At 31.0% G+C, this 7,673-nt stretch overlaps 1 long non-coding RNA gene across 1 annotated transcript in view; it reads left to right on the plus strand.

The window, feature by feature from the left end:
* The first annotated feature begins 6,725 nt into the window (after positions 1–6,725).
* LOC112210523 (uncharacterized) overlaps positions 6,726–7,673 on the plus strand; it is a 2,109-nt gene continuing 1,161 nt past the window's right edge. Inside the window, exon 1 of the long non-coding RNA XR_002945197.2 lies at positions 6,726–6,820. This is a non-coding gene — a long non-coding RNA (uncharacterized lncRNA). The remainder of the gene's footprint in view (positions 6,821–7,673) is intronic.

Raw genomic sequence — 7,673 nt, forward strand, 5'->3', positions numbered from 1 at the left:
GGATGTGACAGCAACAATTTCGATAAAATCTACTAACCGCAAGTGCGGTTTACATAATCGCTTTTACATATTTTTTCGATTTAAAAAAAAAGATTCAACTCTGTATATTTATGTAGAACTAAATGATATTGTATATAAGTTATGTATTTTTTCGTTGAAACAGTTTAACAGAGCTTATATATCTGATTTTCAAAAACAATTTCCGCTTATAAGTCTTTATTTTTAATGAGGTGTAGATAGTTGACCGTAGATTAATGATTGGAGAAGTTTGTTGGGGGGTGCGGTCAGCAAAGAACAACATAAATAAACAAAACCATATTTATTTATTTTATGCCGACGTTTCGACCTGAGTTTCAGGTCTACATCAGGGCTATAGAACAAAAGAGATAACAACAACATTTAGAGTAACATACAATTTGTTTGTATACTATTCCTTTTCAATTGTATGTTACTCTAAATGTTGTTATCTCTTTTGTTCTATAGCCCTGATGAAGACCTGAAACTCAGGTCGAAACGTCGGCATAAAATAAATAAATATGGTTTTGTTTATTTATGTTGTTCTTGGCTGACCGCACCCCCCCCCCCGACAAACTTGTCCAGTCTTTATTTTTGTTTATCTGAAATAATTAATCCTTTTAAATTTTCAAAAGTATAAATATGAATTATTAAAAAATTTGATGATTAACTAAAAGAAAAAAATAGAGGAATAGGGACTAGAAAACCGAAGACATCAGGTGCGCAATCTCTACCGATGTAAATGCCTTTTTTATATTTTGTTAAACTTTTGTATTCTTGACGGAAACAAAGTTGAAATTTGTTATCGCACCAAGGAGAAACCCGAAAAAAGAATTTTAATTGCAAAAGAAAAATAATAATTTATTGTTTAAAAAACCTTCCAGGGTGGAAAGTGAGAGTTGCATGATACACGCACCGCACCAGAGTTGTGTATGTGCGATCAGGATATCTCTAGGCCTTTGAAGGCTTCAACCGCATATATGCAGGTTGTGTTCTGGGTTGGTAAATCGAAGCGATATATTAATATGAGGTTTTTTTTTTTTTTTTTTAAATATGTCAATGATCTCGATAGTTTACAATTATATTATTTTATTTAGTTCACTAATTCACTTTTTTTATCTGATTATTAAACACATAAATGTTTATCTTTGAAGGAAAACTTTAGATTAGTTATAAATATTGAATCAGTCTTGTACGCTATTGAATTTTGTCTCAACTTTCTTCATATTAAATATACTCATTAATTGAACTGTTCATTTGTATCTCATAGGTTTGTTTTTCTAAAATTATATTTTTTTAATATGCTTCTTGACTAATAAAAATATGGTCTTGTCGAATAATAATATTAACCTACACAGTATTACATTACAATCATTTTTTAAAATATTTTGGTTTTGATGTTTCAAGTCGCGGTATCGGTGCTGAATAAGAAGAATCGATACCGTGAAATAAGATGCATATTATCTGTAATTTTTTTTTCCAATTATCTCCCATATCTGAAATCTCTCACGAGTTAGTATTAGATTAAACTTTTCTTAGTTATATTGAAATTTCTTCAAGCAGTGGTCAAAATATCGTAGCACTTACAATTAGGGCCAGCTCTGCTACACCACCCGCCGCCTTTATAAGTTAAAGGACTAATCAGAAATACTGAGTAATTAATGTGAAATATGGCTGATTCTGAGAAAAATCTCTGTCTCATAACTGCTTTCAAAAATCTGAAAAAAATCATGTACCATATATATCATGATTTCCAAGAAATATCTCAGCTCAAACCACACTTTTTGATTATAAATTTCAAATTTTAATTTTCATGATGCTGTGGTAATGTTAATGTAAACAGTGATTAAATCACTCTTTCAGATATTGTAGAAATGAAAAATTTGTTGCCTTATAGTGAGTACTAGTAAAACAAAGTAAGGAAGTGTAAGAATTATAGAAATAATAAAAATAGCAGACAATAATGCAAATAAACCATCCACTTTTATAAATTTGCATTAAATTTTAGAATCGTAAAACAAAACAAATTGCGTAAAAGCTATCGTTTGTGTGAGATATCGGTGGAGCCTCTAATGACCACAGTATTCTTATCTCTTTGTTGAGGTGGGAAGGGGGTTAATTAACCCTTTTCCTACCCCCCACCATTCTCCTCTCCACCCCTTGGTATCGTCCTTCCGCTTCAAGATTAAACCTTCGCGACGATATTAAGCGATATTACCGGTAGAGATTTGAAATAAATCTATACATTTAATTTATATGTAAATTAATGAAATAGATTTGTTTCGACATCTGATATTTACCTTTTATAAACTTAAAGGTCAAACATTAAGAACGAAATAGACAATTGTTCTTAACTTAAAAATTTTCTCTTCTAGCACATCTCGCGAATATTGTGTTGAACTCTTCAGCTTGTATTATTTGATATTTTATTTTATTTTTATTTTTTAACGGCAGATCTGCAATTGAATAATATCAATTAGTTTCATTGTCAATTATTAATAGGGAAAACAGTCAATACATAAATAAGTATTGGAAGATTATTGATTGACCGTGTGTATAGATGAATGGAATATGGTCCGGGTGTGGTCAAAACAATGTATCTTTTTTAGCTCTGACGAATCCCTGCAACGTGGAGCGAAACGTTGGCTCAATATAATTATCAGTATAATTATCTACTATTTGAGTTTTTTTTTACCGCACCCGGACCATATTCCATTCATAAATAAGTATTTTACAATATTTTTATTTTGTAGTAATAAGTATTTTGAATTAGTAAATCAATTTAAATTTAAAATACTTATTTATTTATTGACTGATTATTTTCTAATAATAATTGGGAATGAAACTAACTGCTTGTATACCATTGAAGCTATTTTTTTAATAGTATATTATATTTAAAAGCTTAAAATAATCTCTGAAATGTCCTAGAAGAGAAAAAAATAAACGGATTAAGAACCATTGTGTTTTAAATTCTTCATTTTTGAACTTAAGGTAATAGGAAATTAAAAAAAAAAATTATAATCAAGTTATTTCAAGATATCTTCCTATGAGTTAATCAAAAACTTTTTTTCAAGTAGAGGATTAAAATCTTTGCTTTGTGTAGGGAGAAACGTATTTAGAAAATGAGTTTTTTTTAATAAAAATAAAATCTTTACAGTTTTCTTTTGTTTTATCGCCTCATACTCTAGAAACCGACATTCCATACGTTCCAACGCAGTATATGGAGATCGTATATTGAGGAACATAACCAACTTCATAGAAGATACGAACTTTTGTTCAAAATATTTGACTAACTTTCGCCAACTATACTGCTACTCTAGGAAGGACTCCCTTTTGGAGGCATAGTTTACGCAATGGGTAACTAAGTTATTTATTTAGAATATTAAAATAGTTCCATTAAATTTCTTAAAACGAAATGTGAATGTATATTTCTCTCACCGGACTAAACATCGGAGTTATTTAATAATATTATATGAATGAGATTTAATATACAACGAAATAAAAAAAAATTAACTCCCACACAAACGTATAGAGCTATCCGATTTACATTTTATAGTGGTTAATATTTAAGAAAGCTCAATTACATTTACGCAAAGTAACTTAATGTATGTTGAATGGTTAAATCGAAAAATACGCTTTCACTAGTGAAGGTTGACAATACTCAATGGAAATTAATCTCGCCTATAATGCTGTAGGGAATGTTCAAAAGATCATATAATAGTAATTGAGAGCACCTTTTCCTCAAAATAATAATTTTTTTTTATAAATAAATTTTTTATTTATATTCGATTTTATCCTATTAAACATAACGGACCGTGTTTTATTTATTAATTTATATCCAAACCGAAAGATGGAATAGTTCTAGTGGCACTAAATAGGACTTGCTAACTTGGGAAATCTAATAACTTAAAATGGACAGTCAAAGCTCTTAGTAATTAAGGGGCCCTTTGATTATATCGGAGAGCGTTCATATTTCTCCCGACTACAGAGGGCGCTCTAGTTTTTCCCGTCCCTGATTCTCTGTTTTTCCAACAGTTGCCGAGAGCTCCTCTTTGGAGGGATTAGCATGAGCGGGTCATTAGTGAACGTCCCTAATTACCTAGTGAAAGGCCTCGAGGGGAAGGGCCCCGTTTTTGTCACCTCTCTTAATATTTGGCGGCGGGGTCAACCGGCAAATTAGTCTGACAAATGTTTTATTTAAAGAGGGGGAATAATTTTCTAAAGTTGACCGTCCGAGGTTTTATTATTATAAATATGACAATATCATTGCGATATGTGTATTAATAATGTAGAGTTTTAATAAAAATAGATTAATATGTTGTACTTTTCACTATTAACGGTTGAACCTTATGCCATAGCAGACAATACGCTATGGATCTAGATATGGTGTAGCTGTGGTATAATCTACCATTTCTTTAAATATATTAACCTATAATTCAACTTCTAACTCATTTAAAGAAAGAAGAGAACTTCAATATTTAGAGTGTAATTTATTTATTTTTTAACAAATCTGTTGTGATTGTTGTATATTCCTAAGTACAAAGAATACTATACAAAAGTATATGTTTTATTATACTCCATTAATTGAGCCATTGAAATGGAAAAGACAGAAGAGCGAGGCTGGTTGGCATGAGTGGAAGATTGGACATGTGCTATTTATTCTTATACTCAAGAACTCTGGAGCGCCTTCTCACTAAGTAACTTCCTTCTCAATAGATGATTATTAATAAGATTTCTTTGTCATGTGCGCTTCCATGAAATAATGGTTTACAAAACATGATTTTTCAGCTTGGTAAGTAAATTTTTTCAGTAGCTTTATTTTTTCTCTACAAAACTTGATTGTCGAGAAACTCTTCATTCTTTGACTCATATTCTCATTTTGGCTCAAAATTAATGGAATTTTCGCTATCCTTGCCCTTTGAATTCATTTTCGTTCAGAAGCCAGTTCAGGAATGGTTGGCCAAAATGTTTTAGACTATTTGGAATGAACTAAACAAGGGATTATTATAGTTAATAGATATTTCGCACATTAATGTAATTATCTGTAAAACCGTCCATTTAATCGTAAATGTGAAGAGCGCAGAAGTTGAAGTAAATGCCTTTGCTAATAATTTGATATATCTATAATGAAAATCCATTAAGCCGTTCTCGATAAATTCGTGCTTCTGTCTCTGTTCTGTTCAGACTCATCAAATGTGAATATTAAGTATCCCAAAATATATTGTTCTAAAAAGTAAGGAGTGAGTATAAAATTGAATTAACTTGGTCGATTTTTCAATTAATGTTTTCTAGTGACAATTAGTAAAAAATTAATTTATTTTAAGGAAAACATTGAAATATAAAGTTTGATACAGATATATATTTGTTTCTGATCTAATAGAGAAAGTTGTTTATAAAAAAAAAAAAATGTAAACACATTATTAATTTTAGCAACTCTAAAAACAGCAAAGAGCAAAACATAGCAACGTTAAACTATCAACTCAGAGCTGTCAAATATTACGTACAGGATGCCACGCTTACGAAAGGAATAGACCCCGCCTTCTGGCATCCTTCGATCTGGAAGCGTACCCTCTCCATTATACTACTTCCTCCAAGCTTTTCACAGTCGGAAGTGATATATTCATAGGATAATAATAACTGCTAATTGTTTTTATGAATGCTAATAATGACTGATATTCACAACCAGGCTGACTTAAAACCATACACAATTAATAATAACAAATAATGACAGATTTGTATTTATTATGCAGTAAACATTCCATTATAACCTTTAATCCACACTTAAGTGAAATAAAATTGCTCACTTTCAAATCATAAAAATAAATTATATATAATTATAAATTATAACTAAAGGAAAAATCTATTACGTGAATAAGTGAAAGAGAATTTAATTTCTATTCCAAGTCCAAGACTATTTTATGGCAGCAAAGTTTGTTAATTTTGACTAAGAAAGTATCACGGCCGGGTAGGATCAATTTGTTGTATCAATGTATCCAGACAGATGGGCTTATTTTTTTAATGATAAGTTATTTTTGATAGTATATTGATAGATATAAACATCTAGGATGATAACTAGATATGATCTGTTTGATTTATAATTAAATATCCAGCCTGGAGGACCACTTTGTTTAATGCTGATATTCTCTGTCTTGTATCCGATAGTGTAATTTATCGTGGCTAATGAAACGAAAGTTATCGAAAACGAAACTTACGAATCACTACCAGGATGATCAACGACGGGCTTAGAGGTCGTCTGAAACGAAGATGGAAGGATTGTGTTTAGTCCGACATTTAAAAATTGGGTTTTGAACGCATTAAGTGTCCTGTTTTGTAGAATCAGTATCAAAACTTCGGGTAAACTGTATTTTATAATCCTAAACTACTCGATTTCGTCATATCACGATTTAGTTTTCATAAATCCTGTACAGTATAGGCATCTGGTTTTGTTACAATTTGTAACTTTATATAAATATGAACAATATTGTATTGTTATTATATGTCATTATAACAGTATTTTAAATTAGAATAACTTTCACAATGTTTTTCCTAGTTGAAAATAGTTTATTAATTATCAAATCACTTTAATGCCATAACATGTTACATAAATGACCCGAATAATTTCTTAGAAAGTTATTATATTAAACAATGAAGTAATTTGAAAATTTTCCATTTTAATACAGTCCTGTCAATCGAACACATGATATTGTAAATGTAATTTGTTTCCACTGAAAATGGTTCTTTTGACGTTATTTTCATATATCTTTATTTTTTTAACACTATTACCAACACAGCTATCTGCAGCTGAGTAAGTACTAGGTCATGGCTTTTATGCTCTACTGATTATTAACAATTTATAAAATCATTATCGATTAGTCGCGATAGATGATACATTAAAAATGTGTTAAGAGACAAGGAAATTACAGTAAAACCAAAGATGGATGTGAAGATCGATCGTGTAAGAGTAGGACTGATGGATTACCTAGAAAATTTGTAAGTCCTGTCATTCACAATTTGAAGTGAATGAGGTACTGAAAAAGTGGAGGGGATACTGTGATTGTTTCGTTTATACTGTGGCCTTTTTTTAACAGGCAAATGTCAGAGCCATGGCCAAACAAGCTCTCTGTTTATTACGAATCGAAAAAGACATTTCACAAGATCCTTACTTTTCGATAACTCATTTACTAGCGCGTCGGATAGATAGCTAGAGTCTTCGTGATTCATATTAGCTGGCTTTTTAATGACAACCATTCCGGCTACAAATAGATAAATAAGAAAACTCCGAGTGATATCTCAGTGGAGATCGGGGACTTAGCAACACGGCAACTTACATTTAAATATAACGGCAATTTTTTTTTCGGTTTGCTCTACATACCTTGTCGATCTTTGGCCGCTCGACCCAGCCCTCTCCACGACTGCTTTTTTTGGGCTACTTCTTTCAAGGTGGATCCACATGTTGGCCGCTCGCCACGGATCGGAGGCTCGTACAAATGCTCGGCAAACAAAGTGCGGGGCATCCACATGTCAGTGTTATTCAGAGAGGCAAGCATGGCGGACGTACTAGTGGTTTCAGCCATTGCATTTGGATTGTATTATTTTTATTACAAAAAAAGAAAATGAAAGGAAATTAAATATAAATAAATAAGATTAAATATAAAACT

Source organism: Halyomorpha halys, unplaced genomic scaffold (genome assembly GCF_000696795.3).
Source record: "Halyomorpha halys isolate HHAL.00 unplaced genomic scaffold, Hhal_1.1 Scaffold104.1, whole genome shotgun sequence".
NCBI classification, from domain to species: domain Eukaryota; kingdom Metazoa; phylum Arthropoda; class Insecta; order Hemiptera; family Pentatomidae; genus Halyomorpha; species Halyomorpha halys.